At 38.7% G+C, this 18,314-nt stretch overlaps 1 protein-coding gene and 1 pseudogene across 2 annotated transcripts in view; both read left to right on the top strand.

Moving 5' to 3' along the window:
• The window catches only part of Gprasp1 (G protein-coupled receptor associated sorting protein 1), a 62,399-nt gene that overhangs the window by 30,678 nt on the left and 13,407 nt on the right, over positions 1–18,314 (top strand). The window lies entirely within an intron of this gene.
• LOC116888053 lies at positions 9,939–12,821 on the top strand (annotated as a pseudogene).

The raw sequence follows: 18,314 nt of genomic DNA, 5'->3' as shown, positions 1-18,314 counted from the left end.
AGAGGCAGTGCATTTATTATATACAGCTGAACAAGAAGTGTACTAACTAATCTCCATGAGGGGGTGTCTGTAGGGGAGCAGTCTCAGGTTGCAGTCACCTGGGAGGAAGAATGTCGGGTAATACTTTCTGTACACAGTCAACATCAGTACTTGTTACTCCCCTAAACCTGACTCTAGGAAGGCCTTGCTGTTGCTGTGGCCTTGAGGCACTGGGGTCCATGGCATGTCAACAGTACACACTGACTAAAGGCTTCAACCAGTCACCACACCACAAACCACTTTATACCAACTTATATTTACATTTTTAACAAATGGGAAACATATTGGCAAGAATGTGGAGAACTCAGAAATTATCCATCACTAGTGGGAATATAAAAGGGTACAGCAAATATGCAAAATAGTATTTCTTTTGGCTTTTGAGACAGGGTCTCATATAGTCTTGTCTGATTTTGAACTCACTAAACTATCTCTGAACTCCTGGTCTTCCTACCTGTACCTCCCAGATGCTGGAACAATTGGCACCCGCCCCACACCCAGCCTCCTTTTCTCATTCTTTTTTCAGGCTTTTAGTTTTCTTCCTAGAAGTTAACCGAGAGATGAATCTTAATATCTTAACTATGTAGCACTACGATGGAATTAACACCAGCTTAGTTTCAGTAGTTACAGGACTCCTCATCCTTTTCTGAGTAGTCTCCTCCCACCCCCACTGATGCTGTAATTGTCCCGAGTTCCATTTATATATACTGTGAATCCAGTCACATTCATTTATGAATTTGGTGGTTAAAACGTTCAGAGAAAGAAAGTAGAAATAACAAAGCAAAGATATTGTAACTGGTGGATTGAAAAAACTAAACAAACAAAAAATGACTGTAACAAAGCAATTTATATTTACAGTAAAAAAGTGAGCTGACAGTGCATAGTAAAAATCACAGTTTAATTAAGAACATATCACAATGTCTCTAAGACGGATGGCATACACAATCATGGTCAGGAGCGATTACATTACTATCTCAGTAGGGGTTTCTGTTGCTGTGGCAAAATACCCTAAACGACAGCAACTTGGGAAAGAAAGGGTTTGTCTCACCTTATAGCTTGTGGTCCATCATTGAAGGAAGTCAGGGCAGGAGCACAAGGCAGAACTCATGCAGAGGCCACGGAAGAGTTCTTAATTGTGGTTCCACATTCTGCTCCTTCCCTTGGGGTGTTCAGACAGTGTTACACACTAGGCTGGAAGGATGAAGCAGAACACCCAAAGGGTGGGGTCTGTAGGATCCCGGTCAGGCTTGGAGTGCTGGGGAAAGAAGACTTTCTCAGGGGATTTTAGTGTTACACCTCTTAGACAATATTCAATAAAATAGCTCTCTTGGATGGTATTCAATATTGTGCACATACACTTTATTTGGGGTGAATCAAGGGATATATAGATATAGATATATAGGTATAGAGATATAGATATAAATGTAGATGTAGATTATCCTTGGAGAGTGGGAAGGGTTCTTAGGGTGAAGTATTGTGGGAATACTTCATTTGAATGGAGAAGATTCCAGCAGGAATCTCAGGTGCTTACTGAGCAGGTTCTGGAGAGAGGAAGCTGAAACTGGGATTTCACCAAGGACTATGTGACGTTCCTCAGGTAGAAGATTGGGAGAGTCAGGCACCCCAGAGCAGGCAAAGAAGAGGAAGCCCCACTAAGAATAGAGAGACCTCCATATTGCACAGAGCTCAGGAAAGATATCAGGACATGCTAGACTACCCCCTTAGTAGCGAGGTGTAATGCTTGCTCCTCATGGCTTGCTCGGCCTGCTTTCCAGGACCTCCTGCCCAGTAGTGCCTCCACCCACAGTAACCTGGGCTCTCCTGAATCAACACCAATCTTGTAGGGACATTTTCTCAATTGTCATTTTCTCTCCCTAAATGACTCTTAAGTTGTGTCTATTTTTTATAAAATTAAGCTGCACAATTAGCAACTTATTTTGTGTGAATATACTTTATGATCATTATAGAGTGATAAAATTTCTTACTGTAGAATTTCTTAGAATGTTTCCTGGTTGTTAACTTCCGTGTTGTTAAGCAATATATGGCTGTACTTCTCTCGTGGTTTCCCAGACTGTGCACATAGGTTCTCATACTACTCAAATGCCGTGATGTTCTAGTACATCTGTACCACTGCTTGACAAATACTGTACATTATCATTAACTCTGCTCTCTGCTATACTTTGGAGTATTCCCTCTGTGTTGTGCACCTTGATTTTTAAAAATTGTGGTAATACTCATGACTTTAAATTTGCCACTTTACTCACTTTTAACTACACCTTCCAGGAGCATCAAGTACACCTGGCAATGCAAAGGTCACTGTTATTTTAAGAACAATTGATCATCATAAACTGAATCATTTACCCATTATAAAACAAACAAACAAAAAACCCCAAAACATTAGTCTTTGTGGTTCGCTTCTGGCAAACAGCATTCTAGTTTCTGTTTGTCATTTGACATTCCTAGTTACTTCACATACATGAACTATTGCAGTATCTGCCCATTTGTGTATTGTGTTCACATACCATAATATTTTCACATTCATTCTTGTCACATATATTATAATTTCTTTTCTTTTTCAAGGCTGAAAGGATATACATTGTATGTATATCCCACATTTTATCTAGTCCTCCGTAAATGAACATTTTGGTGCCTATCATGAAAAATGCTGCCAAGGACATTGGTTATACAAATACATATTTGCATCCGTCATTTTAGATGAATTTAGAAGTTCAACCTCTACGTTATATGGAAATTCTGTTTAATTTAGAAAAGACTTTGCTTTTCATAGACTCTGCACTGTTATACATTCCCATAAGTGATACACAAATATCCTAACTTCTCCATGTTCTTCTCAACATTTGTTATTTTCTGTGCTGATATAAGATAATCATTCGTTAATGCGGTTTTAATTTGTATTTCCCTAATATTTAGTGATGCTGAGTAACTTTTCCTGTGATCATCAAGTCATTTTCTTTGGGGAAATATAGAAGTACTTCTTAACATATTTACGATTTGCATTTTTTCCCTATCTTATGAGCTGCCTCTTCTCTTTTGTGACAGTGTATTTGGAGATACCAAAGTTTTGATGTACTCTAACTTGTATTTTTTGTTATTATTTCTGTGTTTTGGTATCGGATTCCAGGAAGCCCTCCCAATATTTCTGACTACTTTTCTTCTGTGTTTTCGTTTACTAAATTTTAGTTCTTATGTGTTTGTTTTACTTGTGTACATTTTGGCATAAGGTTGAAATTTCTTCTCCAATTGTCTTAGTTGTGTTTTACTGCTAAGAAGAGACACCATGACCAATGCAAGTCTTATAAAGGACAACATTTAATTGGGGCTGGCTTACAGATTCAGAGGTTCAGTCCATTATCATCAAGGCACGAACATGGCAGCATCCAGGCAGGCATGGTGCAGGTAGTGCTGAAAGTTCTACATCTTCATCTGAAGGCTGCTAACAGAAAACTGACTTCCAGGCAGCTAGGATAAGGGTTTTATACCCCTCACTCACAGTGACACACCTATTCCAATAGGGCCACGCCTCCAAATAGTGCCACTCCCTGGGCCAAGCATATACAAATCATCACACCAATACACTGTGTGTGTGTGTGTGTGAGAGAGAGAGAGAGAGAGAGAGAGAGAGAGAAGAGAGAGAGAGAGAGAGAGAGAAGAGGGAATGAGAATGAGAGAATGAGAGAATGAATATGAATGTTGTGGGAAGAATTTGAGACAGGTTTTCATCCTACAGCTGGGCTTGAATTATAGGCATGCAAGTCTATGCTTTGTCTAAAGAATTACTATTTTTGAAAGAACGTTCTTGGGAAATGACTTAGTCAGCAGACTCAAAGATCTAAGTTTATTAAAATGCCGCCATGCTTTTTGTTCTCCTCTTGTATAGTCTGAGCTCCTAGTCACTGGGATGGTACGTCCAGGATGGATCTTCCCCTTCAGCTAACTGTCTCTGGAGTGTCTCATAGAGCCATTCAGACTTCTCCTTCACCTAGTTCCTTGTGATTCTAAATCTACTCAAGATGAAAATGAAGATTAGCCATCACAATACCTTTGTCACATATTTAAACATGTATTTGGGGGATTATTTTGGACTCCCTGGTATATATGATTGGTTGATACTTCTCTTTCTCTTCATGATTCCATATTATTTTTCTTACTGTAGTTATGAAGTTAGCTTTGAAATTAGAAAAATACTAACCTTCCTTTTGTTCTTTCCCAAGATTGCTTATCTGTTTGAGGGTCTCTTGAAATTACACATGAATTTTGAGATTTTTTTTTCAATATAAAAAATCATTAGAATTCTGATTCAAATAAACTGATTTTTGCATTGCTTTCTTATATTTTAATGTATGTAAAATATTCGGTGACATCTTAATATAGTTTTCTAATCACTGCACACAGAATGACTTTCCATTTATTTATGTCTTCAATTTTCTTCAGTAGTGTTTTCTAGTTTTCGGTGTATATGGCTTTGGCCTCTTTAAGTATGTGTGAAGATTCTAATCTTTCAATGCTGTTGTGATTTAAACTTTTAGCAGATGGCACATGGCTTATATATGGACATGACCCAGTTTTGAAGTTTTTCTTTCTTTCTTTTGTTTTTGTGTGCACATTTGATGTGTGTGAATATGTGTGCATATGGAGGTCCGGGGGCAGTTTTCAATGGATGGGTCTCACCTTGCACTTTGCAGTGGGCTCTGTTGTTTGTGCATCAGTGCTGCACACTCCAGCTTGGCCAGCCTGTAAGCTTCCGGGCATTTTTCCTCTCTCACTTCCTATCTGGCTTTAGGATCACAGATGCATGCCACCACTTCTGACCTTTTACACTTTTTTGCATGAGTATTGATTGGGGCTTGAACTCCCATCACCAGGCTAGAGTAGCAAGTGCTTTTACCCACTGAGTCATCTCTCCAACCCCATGAAACATTTTGTATGTTGAAAATGTGTTGATATTGTTTATTAACTTCGACTGGCTCTCTGTAAAATCTTGGGGTTATTTTTTTACAGGTCATCTGTATAAAGACTATTTTATTTATTTGATTCTAACTTATATACCTTTTATTTGTTTTTCTTGTTTAATTGCTGTAACTGTGACTCGAGATACTGTGTTGAGTAGAAGTGAGAAAAGTGGACATCCTTGACTTGTTTTTGATTTAAAGGAAAAACCTTTCAGACTTTGATTTTGTTATATGAGTTTGCTGTAGACTTTTCACATGTGGCCTTTATTGTGTTGAAAAGGTTTCCTTTTATTTCTAGTTAGTCTTTTTTTTTTTTCTTTAAAAAAGTTCGTTGACAAAGAACTGTAAGCAATTGAGGAAAGCTGGAAGCAGGAGAGGTGGTCTTCTCCAGGGAAGAGTTGTCCAGTACCAAACAGCCCTGAAAACATACACACAAAGCCACATCATAAATACTGTGTAGTTTATATTTAGGAATATGTGTGTGTGTGTGTGTGTGTGTGTGTGTGTGTGTGTGTGTGTATGCAGGCAATAATAGTGAAAAAGAGGCTATGAGTTTGAAGGAGAGCAAGGAGTGGTATGTGGGGGGATTAGAGGAAGGAAAGGGAAGAGAGAAAATGTAAGTATATTATAATCTCAAAATAAAAAAAAAGTGACATCATTTCTGGATTTTGCCCATTATCTAAAGACAGCTATTTGTGTTTTGAGAAAATTACTTTTTACCAAGTTTATCACACAGCAGAGCAGGGTGTTGTCAATAGTCTTTCTTGCCTTATGTTTCTATTTTTCCCTACATAAAATAAACTGTATTACAATTTTTAACTGTAGTGTGATTTTTTTTCAGGTGATGAGTTTAGTGAGAATTTTACTACACTTCTCACCACAGGAGAAAATGATAAAACAATTTAAAATGATTGCATACATCCCTATCCTGACTCTGCCATGTAATAAAAAGACATTCACCACCGCCAAGTCTATTGTATTTGTATTGATCATTATTTCTACATAAATTGATAAGTTTTCCTGTTTCTTGATTTTTAATATGATATATTACATTGATTTCTGTGTTTTTAATCACCCTTAGGGATAGAATTCATCTGGCCATGGAGCATCATTCTTTGGCTGATCAATTTTATCTGTTAGTGTTCTGTTAGCAAATTCTGCATTAGTTAGTATTCATAGAAGGTAATTTTTCCCAGGCTGACAATGTAGCCTTATGAAATGAGTTAGCATTCTTCACCTGCTGCTTCTTTTCCATCTTGTGAAGACTAGTATTAATATTAGTATTAGCATAATTAGTATAATTATTAGCAGTTCATCCTTCAAATATTTAGTATCTCTAACCAATAAGACAATTTGATCCTTGTCACTCCTCCTCCTCCTCCTCCCTTCCTTCCTTCCTTCCTTCCTTCCTTCTTCCTTCCTTCTTCCTTCCTTCCTTCCTTTTTCCTTCTTTCTTTCTTCTTTCTTTCTTTCTTTCTTTCTTTTCTTTCTTTTTTCTTTCTTTCTTTCTTTCCTCTTTCTTTCTTTTCTTTCTTTCTTTCTAGGAGACAGGAAGTTTCTACATAACCCGACTGACCTGGAACTCCTCACTATACATAAATCAGTCTGCCTGAACCATATAGATCCACCCACACCTCTGCCAAGTGCTGGAGATATAGGCATGCACCACCGTGCCCAGTCTTCATTAATTTTCTTTTATGAGTTTGCAGTTACTGATTTAATATCCTTACTAGGTATATGTCTATATAGATTCTCTAGTACTTCATTATTCTGTCTTCATAAGTTGTATTTCTAGACATATATATTTTATCTGGTTGTCTAGTTTGATTGCATTTAATCACACATAGCACTCGTTTTTATTTCTCTGAAAGTGGTAATTCAGGAAACATTGTTCTCTGTAGTTCTGTAGTGCCTGCTAGCATAGCAAAGTGCATGCTGTCCTTGAGGCCCACTCAGTGCCTGTGTTTTTTCTCAGTTCTTCTTGTCCCACCCCTTACCCTAAATTTCTGCAGCTTTCCTTCCCCCAGTGTCTCATTCCTATGCAACCCTGCCATTTTGACCATATGTTCTCTTGGTTCTCTCTTTTGTCTTTCTCTCTTGGTCCTCCTCTCTCTCTCTCTTCTCATGGCCTGGTCTAATCCGCTGGCTATGTTTATTCTCATACTTTCTCTGCCTGCTCTGGACTCTTCCAGATGCCTTTGGCTTTACTCTCCTTCATATTTACAATAAAAACCTTCCACCCAACCATACCTTGAAGCAACAGTGTTGTCACTTTATACAGCAATGTTTCTAATTTGATTTATGACTATTACATTTAGTCATTTTTTTCTCACGTTATTCACTCTATCTAAAGATGTGCAATTTTTCCAAAGACCATTTTTAATTGATTTGTTTTCTATTTTGAATCTACCCATCTCCTCTGTGATGTTTATCATCTATCCCTCTATTTCTGCTAGTTGTGGCTAACATTATTCCTTTTCTAATTCTGAAACTTAGGTATAGATTATTATTGACTTGACATCTTTTAAAACTAATGCATGTATATTCCTCACTGTTACTGGAATGTTTATTTCTTATTACTTGAAAATTTTATACATGTATATCGTAAGTTTTAGTTATTGTTACCACCCCATTCTCCTCGGTTCTTCTACCTCCCTCCTCACTAAAGCTTTCCTTCTTTTTGTCAAATCCCCTCCCTGCTTTCATGTCTCATTTTTATCAGGTTAATTTGTAGCTCTGTTCACTCCTTCTTAATATGTTCTTTTCAAGTTTTCTAATGTGAAATATGCACAGAAATCTCTAATTTTACTGTTAAACAATGACTTATTTATATTTATATTACAAGGATTTTGATGCTTTATTTTATCATTCTTTTCAAAATACATTTAAAAAAAGGAAGAAAGGAAGGAAGGAAAGGAAGGAAGAAAGAAAGAAAGAAAGAAAGAAAGAAAGAAAGAAAGAAAGAAAGAAAGAAAGCAAGCAAGCAAGCAAGCAATGGCCACTATCCCTGATGAACTCAGATTTTCAATGCTGCAGCCAGAAAAGAGCACTAGGTCTCCTCTTATCAGTCTCTGATTTTTTTCCTTTTCTCACCTAGGCTAGAAGACAGCAAGCCCCAACAATCCTCCTGTCCCTCCAACCCTGGGAGCTAGGATTCCATGTTTTTTGGGATCATGTGGCTTATTTTGTGTGTGCTGGGATCTAAGATCTGGTACTTGTGATTTTAGGACAAGCACTGTTAACTGTCCAGTCCCTGAAGTAGGTTCTTATAAACAACATAGTTCTATCTTCATTTGATTTCATGTGCGCTGAATGAATCTAATTTTTAATTAGAGTATCCAGAAAATTCATGTTTAAAATGGGATCTGGAGAAATGGCTCAGTAGTTAAGATCATGTCCTGCTTCTTGTAGAGGACTTGAGTTTGGTTTGCAGCGCCCACATCAGGTGGACCCCAGCCCCCTATAACTCCTGCTCTAGGGGATCAAAATCTTCTATCCTCCTGGGCACTTGCACTCATGTGCAGATACCCCCCACACACATACACACAAATACATACAATTAAAAATTTTAAATATATAGACTTAATATTGAGATGTTTGGATGTACATGTCTCATTTGTTATTACTTTATGGATGCTTCCATGATTTCAGTTTCATGGTTTTTTTCTATGTATCATTTCTGTTTTTAGTTTAGCATTTACATTAGTCTATGTAGTATTTTAGCATCTTGATTATACTTTAATGCAATTTTATGGTTATTCTAAAGTCTGTCATATGTCACTAAATATTTTACATCTCATTTCAAGTGAATCTATACTGTACTGTTTCATAAGTACTTTACGTGCTTTCTGATAATGTTCAGGTTGTCCCTCCTATCCACTATAACATTGTTTTAATTCATAGAGAATATTCATGAGCAATAATTGTGGTATACACTTTGAATCGATATTTAGAATAAGCTTATCTATCAGTCAACTATTTAAAAATATTAAAATTTAATATACCCATTCTTCAACAATCTTAATTTTCTCATATATAGATCTACTTATACAATTTTCCATTGTTTGAAGAATTTACTTTAATATTTTTTTTTTGCCACAGTCTTACCAGCATCAAATTCTTTCAGTTTTTTTCCTGAAAAATGTGTTTTTCATTTACATAAGAAATAATCATTTGTTGAACACAATATTTCAGGTTGGAGTTACTGTGTTCTCTTCCTTAATGTTTTATATATTCTAGTGTAGTTGCTTAAAGATTGTAGTTTCCAAACCAAAACCCATGTAATTCTGATTTTTGTTCCTATAAGTATTTGTTTATTAACAAATTCCTCACTAGCGTAAAATTCCCCCGAACTATGTATCCTCACCTTTTCTGCCTTGTGAGGTGTTGGAGGACTCATTGGATAAAGTGCTTGCTGTGCAAGCAAGAGGACCTGAGTCCGCATGTCCAGAATCCTGGTAATTCTAGACATGGTAGTATGTGCCTGAAGTCCCAGAACTCCTACAGCAAGGTGGGAGGCAGAGCCACGAGGATCCCTAAAATGGTGTGAACTAAGTAGCCTAGTATATGCACTAGTTAACAAGAAAAGCTTCTGTTGAGAGTAAGGTGGGAGTTAAGAACGAACACTGGAGGCTGTTCTCTGACCTCCACCTGTAGCAGCTCAAGCCTTGCCTGTGCACACACACACACACACACACACACACACACACAGAGAGAGAGAGAGAGAGAGAGAGACAGAGACAGAGAGAGAGAGAGACAGAGAGAGACAGACAGACAGAGAGACAGAGAGGAGAGAGGAGATAGAAAGGAGATGTAGAAAGAGAGACAGAGAGGAGACAGGCAGGCAGGCAGGCAGACAGACAGGGGAGGAGAGGAGAAGAAGGGGAGATAACTAGGCTTGATGAGGATATAGAGAAAAGGGAACCCGTATACATGATTGTTGAGAGAGTAAGTGACCATGAATTGTGGGAAAGGGTACAGAAAGCATCTAAAAAGAAGAGTATGATCAACAGCCCACATATGGGTAGATACCTCTTGTGTGACAGATTCCTGGGGAGTGTGAACAAATGGTAACTGAGAACAGATCGAAGTACGGATGCCAACAAAGCCCATTTTAATGAGCCAATTCGTTTTATTGGTGTTGTTTTCAGGAATGTGGGTGAGGGGTTACTTACAGGAGCAGAAATGACCCAAAGACAGCTGAATCACCAAAGCCCACCCCAACATAGGTAATGGCTTACAAAACATGGAAACTTGGAGCACGATCCACAGCCTGTGGGCGGTACAACAGTCTAGAGAGGGCCCTTTCCAGGCAGCTCAAAACCAGGCCTCTTCCAACTATCCTTGTGATCTTTCATTTCTTGCAGGCAGTTGAAACTTGTGCCTCTTCAAACAGCTTGTCTTTGTCTCTTTACTGACTCTCAGCACTCCTTACAGCTTGTGTGCTTGGGAATGGGGGCCAGAGCTATGGATCTGGTCAGTATCAGGGATTTCCCAAATCCTCTGAACTGTTTTCTGCCTGTGCTTCTCAGCAGGATGGAAAGATTCACACACCCACCTCAGAAAATTCAATTGTTTCATCTCCTTAAACATCCTGTATCTTAAGGCGCAGAGATAGACAGTGTAATCTTAGAGGAATTGCTACAAACAATATCCCAGGAAAATGAAGTCAGTCTGCTGATCAGCAGTTTGATACTTATTGAAACACTATGCAATGGCCGGTGGATTTAGAAACAAATGCAGTGTAACAACTCATGAGTGAACAAAGAATATGCTATTCACCATTTTGGGAGAAGATAATCCTTTCCTTTGAGACAGCATGGATGAAACTGGAAGATGTTATTGATGAACCTGGAAGAAAGATGGATAATGTATGTTCACACTTCCATATAGAATTTAATAAAGCTCAACTTACAGATGGTGTGGAATCATAGCTACAGGTCCTTGGTCTGGGGTTATAAATATTTGGTTAGATAGGAGAAAGAAGTTGAAAGAGTCAGTTGCTCCTCATGGTAACTATAGCAAATAACAATATATTGTACACTTGAAAATGCGAAAAGAATGAATTGTGAGCCTAGTTTGAATTACAAAAAAGACAAGTTTTTGAAATTATCTCAATTTAACCATTCTACAGTCATATATACCTCAGAGTAAAATATTCTATATGGTAAGTGCTGGAAGCACTTTTATCAGTGAAATAAAACAAAAAAGCCATGTGTATTCATATGCACTGCATTCCCAGCACTCGGTGAAACTGAGGCAAGAGGACCGTAAGTTTGAAGACAGCCTGAGTTACATAGGTAGACACAGTCAGAAAGAAAAAAGGAAGGGAGGGAGGGAGAAAGAAAGGAAGGAAGGGAGAAAGGAAGGAAGGAAGAGAGGGAGAAAGAAAGGAAGAAAGAAAGGGAGAAAGAGAAAGAAAGAGATGCAACAACAAAACAAATAAGCCCCAAACGAAATCCCAACATGTGCATCAAATGTGCATTGACAGTGAACTGAACTTAGAGTGAATGAAAGCATAGCATTCTTTTTTCGTCCCTTCCGTTTTAGTTGACATACATACAAAGTTTTAAAATAGAGAAAAGTAGGCATATTGCTCAAACCAATTTAAATTTAAAATGAAAACAGCACAGGCATGGGCCATCTTCCCCATGAAGGGCTGAGGACAGGAGGCTAGCTGGGGTCAGACTGAAGAGCGTGCAGGATAGACACTGACGACCCTGAAGATCTGCATCGTTGGCAAGAGTGGCCTAGGCAAGTCCAGCCCGCTATGAAATTCACACATGGTACTTTTCTTCAGAACCTGTACCAACAATAGCTATTGACTTTAAAGTGAAAAAGAATTTAACTAGATGGAAATAAGGCCAAACTTACCATGTGGGAAACTGCTGGCCATGAGAGACTTAGAATTAACTCTCACCTATTATAGTGCTACACAATGAGTTATATTACTTTATGATATCATAAGAAGAGACACCTTTGTTAAGCTGGATAGTTGGTTAAATGAAGTAGAAGCATACCGTACTAGAAAGGATATAGTTAGCATGCTGATTGGAAATAAAATTAATAAAGAAAATCTTGAAGTTGATAGAAATGAAGGCCTGAAATCTACACAAAAGCATTCCATGTCATCCATAGAGACAAGGCTGAAAACTTGTGACTCTTCAGTATGCCTTTAAGAAAATTGTTGAAAAGATCTGTTAGACACCTGGGCTGTGACAAAGTGACAATCAGAACAAAGAAATCAAGCTGCCACACATGGATGAGGAGCCCCTGGTGATTGCTCTTCTGTGCGATAAACCCTGGGAAGTCCATCCTTGCATATTTAATCGGTGCCATATATATTGTGTGTGTATGTATATGTATATATATATATATATATATATATATATATACACACACTCTTAAGTGCTATTTAGAGACATTGCAGTTTGCACATAATTGTTTTCATCATGGCAATGAATATTTTCAGGAAAACCCACTCAATAGCTTTCCCAGATGAAATGTTATGGTAAGCATGCCATCTGTAGTTTTGCTTTTATGTAACATAAACTAGGTATACTTTCCTGAGTGTATGTGGTTTATGGTTTACATTGATCATGTCGTTTTGAAAATGTCCATCTGTCTAGTATGTTTTGCTAAAGGTCTGCTGTGGTTTTCTTTTTATTTAAAAGCCTGGATCAATTACTATGTTACTTGCTAGTAGAACTAGAACCAGGGGGACGTATACATGTCAACACGCCTCTCTAGTTTCCCGTAAGGAATAGTAAGGAGCACAATTCACAGCTTTCCTAAGATGCTAGAGATTCTTTGTAGAATCAATCTAGGACAATTCATAATTTAACTACTGTCTATTCTAATGATGCTTCCAAAGTAGTCTGATACTTCCAAAGTATGGATGTGGTAAAGCAGTTTTGTGTTTTATTTTCCTCCAGTTATTGGCTCAGTTAAGCTAGCTTTACTCCTGTGATGGACACCTTGGATTCATGACCCATGACGCAAAGGTTTAGTTACTTGGCATACAACAGAATGGCAATAAGACTTCCCATTTATGTGGGTTTTAGAAGAGCATGAATAATGTGTTGTAACTCCCAATATTTGTATTTCTAAAACCACCATCTCCTTTCACACATATTGAGAGTGTCTGTCTAGGTGCCTTAGCTATAGCTTGTGTAATGTATAAACATGACTGTATCTTATGCCTTCAGTAACAGCTGCTCATTTTTTTTTCTTTTCTGTTTTTCGGAGCTGGGGACCGAACCCAGGGCCTTGCGCTTCCTAGGCAAGCGCTCTACCACTGAGCTAAATCCCCAACCTCATTATTTTTTAAAAAAACTTTCTATGTATGGAAGATGAAGGAGAATAATACTAAATGATCATTTGAGAAAGGGATATTGCTTCTGGATTCTGACGTGAGGGGAAAATGCTATTCCAATGATCATTTACTCTAACAAGTACCTACTATGTCTTACTCAGTGCTCTATTGCTGTGAAGAGACAGCATGACCACGGAAATGCTTATGAGAGAAAATAATTAATTAGGGCTTGCTTACGTTTTCAGAAGTTTACTTCATTTTCCTCTTGGCAGGGAACATGGCAGCATCCAGGCATATGTGCAGGAGGATCCGCAGGCAACAGGAAGAGTGACTGCCACTAGGCCTGGCCTGGGCTTCTGAAAACTCCAAGCCCACCTGCCAATGGCATACTTCCAACAACAAGGCCACACCCACTCCAATAAGGCCATACCTCCTAATCTTATCAAGTAGTACCACTCCCTAATGGCCAAGCATTCAAATGTATAAGCCTGTGGGCACTGTTTCTATTTAAACCACCACATTACACTCCCTGGCCCTCATAGGCTTGTAGCCATATCATAATGCAAACATGCTTTCAGTCCAACTTCAAAAGTCCCCACAATTTATAACAGTCTCAATGCTGTTTAAAAATCCAAAATCCAAAGTCTCTTCGGAACTTCATAGCATCTCTTAACTGTAATCCCCCATAAAATCAAAGTCAAAAAGCAGATCACATACTTTCAACATACACAGGGTATACAATATCATTCTAAAAGGAAGGAAAGAGAACATAGGGAGGAAATATCACCAAAGCAAGACTGAGCTGCATCTCCATGTCTAATGTCAAAGCACTCTTCAGATCTCCAACTCCTTTCTGCTTTGTTGAATGCCACACATTTCTTTCTCTTGGGCCGGACTGCACCCCGTTGGAAGCTCTCCTTGGCAGGTATCCCATGACAGTGGCAAGCCAGCTCCAACATCTTGGCATCTCCAGTACAATCCAGGCTTCACTTTCACAGCTTCACTCAATGACCTTTCTGGTCCACCATGTAGGGAAACCCCTGACAAATGCCTGAAGTCAGCAGCTTTCGCTAACTGCGCAGGGAGATTCCATAACCCCTTGTCTCTAAAGCCAGAACCACATGGCTGAAGCTGTCACAGCCTACTGTTTGCTGGGATTGGGACTTGGCTTCTCATTCAATTACATCTGCATCCGATTTCTATTATTGATGGTTTCCTTTACTGCTTAAGGTTTTCTTTAATTCTTTTTTGCAAGTTGAAACTTAGCTGGGTGGGGTCTTGTTCTGATGTCACCACTCATTTAAGTCATTTTAACATCAGAATTTCCTTTAAACTATTTTATTTCCTTGAGCACTAGTACCCGCTTCTCGTCAGTTGCAGTTTTTTGTATTTTGCCTTGTTCTTTTTCATTATAGATCTGGATAAGAGTGCCCATTAACAATTGTGCAACATCTCTCCTGCCAATGCCATTAAACTCTTTAATTTAGCCTCAGGCATATTTTCAGACAGGGGAAAGAAAGCAGCCATATTCTTTGCCAATATATCAGAAGAATGATCTTTAGTCCACTTACTGCTTCTTTTCTTCCGAAAGCTCATGAGTCAGGCCCTCGTATTTCATATCATCCTCTTCCACTGTGTCCCATGCTTTTACTAGGATGGCCCATCAAGCCCCACTTAAAGTGTTCAACTGCTTTTCTAGTGCAAAGTCCCAAAGTCCGTATTCCACCAACAAGCAGCATGGCCAGGCCTGTCACAGCAGTACCCTAGTCCCTGGTCTCCTTAATTGAGTGCTCAATTGCTGTGAAGAGACAACATGACCACAGCAACTCATAAAAGAAAGCATTGATTCCTTCAGGGCTGGCTTACAGGTTCAGAGGTTTAGTCTATTATTGTCATGGCAGGAAACATGATACTGGAGAAGAAACTGTGAGTGCTGTGTCCAGATTTGCAGGCAGCAGAGTGAGTGAGTACCACTGGGCCTGGTTTGGGCTGCTGAAACCTCAAAGCTCACATCCACTAGCACACTTCTTCCAACAAAGCCACACCTCTTATTCCCTGTCCAGTACCATGACTCCCTAATGACCACACTTTTTCAAATAGATGAGCCCATTGGGGCCGTTCCTATTCAAACCACCACATAATAGACAAGCCAACCTATACAATCCAATTACCATCTGGAAATAGGTCCAACAAAATAATTTTGCTGAAAACATTTAAAGGGTGTTTCTGGTAGGTAGATCATATATAGAAACTTGTAAAAGGTTAACATCTCTTTTCAAACTTTATGGTAAAAGTAATAGGATTTACATAAACAATAAAAATAGCCCAGGATTTCAGAAGCTTTGAATAGTCAACAAATTGAGTATATTATATATCAGACATTGTTCCTACTTCTTGGAAATCTATTATAGAGTAAAAAGAAATACTCTCTTCATGGAACTTTTAAGGATGGAGGAAATAATAAAAATATAAATAGATAATATTGAATGGTGATAACTGATACAGAGAATAATAATAGTGTATGAGGATAGTGTGTGTGAGAATCTGGGAATAATATTTTCAATGGCATAGAGAAGTTCTCTTTAAGAAGGTTAAAAAGTGGTTGGGGTTTAAGCTCAGTGGTAGGCGCTTGCCTAGGAAGCGCAAGGCCCTAGGTTCAGTCCCCAGCTCTGAAAAAGAAAAAAAAAAAAAAAAGAACCAAAGAAGGTTAAAAAGTAAAAATGAAATGAAATGAAGTGAGCCATGATGCAGAGTATTCTAAGGCTGAGAAAGAAGAAATGAACTTCTTGGGCATTTTTAAAAACAGTATCATAGTCAGTGTGGCAAAAATAGAGACATCAGTGACTAGCGAATGGTAGAACTGATTGCTTAGCATGTACAGAAATCCCCAGTACTATAGAAAAAATGAAAGAGGCAAAGAAACAGTGAACGGAGATGATTGTACTGTGTGAAACAAGGGCCAAACCATGTGAGATAGAGAGATCCACTGCGAAAGGAGTTTGTATTTTATATTGGGTCTTGTTGAAAACCATTAGAAGGTTCTGACAAATGAATTGTTGTAATGTGACATACTTTTCTTCAAGGATGATCCTTGCTACTTGTGTGAGAAAAACATATGTGGTGGTTTAAATGAGAATGACCCCCATAGGTCCAGAGGGAATGGAATCATTAGGAGGTGTCTTCTTGGAGTAGGTGCAGCCTTGAAAAGAAGCTGGACTTGCAGCTGGAGGAAGTGATCACTGGGAACTGGCTTTGAGGGCTTGGATGCTCAAGCCACACCCAATGTGTCTTGCGCTTCCTACTGCCTGCTGATCTGCATGTAGAAGTCTCAGCTCCCTCTTCAGCACCATGTGAAGAAGAGCACCATGTCTGCCTGCATGCTACCATACTTCCAACCATGATGGTAATGGATTGAATCTCTGAAACTATAAGCCAACCCCAATGAAATGAAACCAAACATCCTGCAACATTTCCCCCCTTTTAACTAACTATACTCAAAGTTATACACAGTTTAACTGAAACAGTTATCAGTCCCACAAACTTAACAGTCCAAATGTCCTTATGAAGATCCATTGACTATGATCCTTCTTTTTTTTTTTTTTTTGGTTCTTTTTTTCGGAGCTGGGGACCGAACCCAGGGCCTTGCGCTTCCTAGGTAAGCGCTCTACCACTGAGAGCTAAGTCCCCCAGCCCCGACTATGATCCTTCATAACTGCAGTCCTGAACATCTGTCTTCATCAACAGTCCATTGCAGCATCAAGGTTTTTAGTCAGCCAGTCTGATGAATGGTTTGTACTTCTTCAGCTAGTTTGTTGAGTTGTCTCCATGTTGAGGGGTAGAGTGGGGTGGGGATCAGCTTTCTTCGTCTCTTCCTTCCTTGAGTCACACCTTTCATTTGGAAGCTTCTCTTACTTGAATCAGATCATTATCAATTGTGATGGAGCCCATAGTCTTTCATCTCCTGTGGCAATATAGACAAAAATCTCTTAACATAGCACACTCCCTGGCTTCCATTCTGATGTTAAAACATCTTTAAAGTATACAGGTTGGTCTAATTCAGCAGTTTTTTTTCTACAATCCAGTGTCTTTCAGCTAATCTTATTCCCCCTTTCTGTTTCTCAAGGTACAATTAGATCTTTATGAATCCACACACACAAACTAAACACTTAGATGCTCATATTCCATGTCCTGCTCCACAGCAGGGAGCCAAGCTTCATGCCAGCAAGCCAGGCTTCTTACCCACTGTCAATGAACTGTCAGTCTTGATCCTCAATTTCATTAAGGCCTATAGGTTCATAATTAAGCATTTCCCATTCTCTTTATTCCTCTGTCTCTTGCCTCTCAAGCCTTTGTATTATTGGAGCTAATTCTTCCTGTTACACAGTTATTTTCTCAACCTTTTTTCAGAGGAAAAATATAAAGATTGCAGTTGGAAGTAGGGAGGAGTTTAATAGTTAAACTGCAATGAGTAATGTGATGGCTTTTTCAAGTAACGTTTCTATCTCCTCAGCTCTCAAGGGATCTGAAATAGAGTTTCCCGTTTTTTAATGTGGAAGAGTCTGTCTATATACTTAAAACTGTCTTTTGGGATTGTTTACTGTGATTTGCTGTCTCGGTGGCTTCTGCATTGTTTCTTGCTCTGGGCTTCAGGTTCTTGCTGCTTTCATCCAGAGTCTTCCCAGTCTCTGGGAGTCCAGTTGAACTTAAATAACAGATGCTTCTTCTGGAGATGATCCCAGGCAAATTTCTACTCTGGCTTTCTGTCAGATGTCTCCCTTCCTCTGCAACTTTTCTGTCAGATGTCCTTGGCTTTCTGCAATGTTAGCAGGCTCTCTTATTCTCCATTCACATTTGAGTTTTTCTTCCAAATATGTTAAGTGCCAGATGTAAACATATTTTTATTCTCCTGATTCAATTGTCCTCTCTGAGACTTACTGAACCAGTGTGCTAATTTAAGCCTAGTCCTGCAAGCTTCTAGCCTATGTATAATCTTA

The sequence above is a fragment of the Rattus rattus genome, chromosome X, assembly GCF_011064425.1.
Source record: "Rattus rattus isolate New Zealand chromosome X, Rrattus_CSIRO_v1, whole genome shotgun sequence".
NCBI lineage: Eukaryota > Metazoa > Chordata > Mammalia > Rodentia > Muridae > Rattus > Rattus rattus.
The sequence above is the reverse complement of the archived record's forward strand: the minus strand, read 5'-3'. Positions and strand labels throughout refer to the sequence as shown.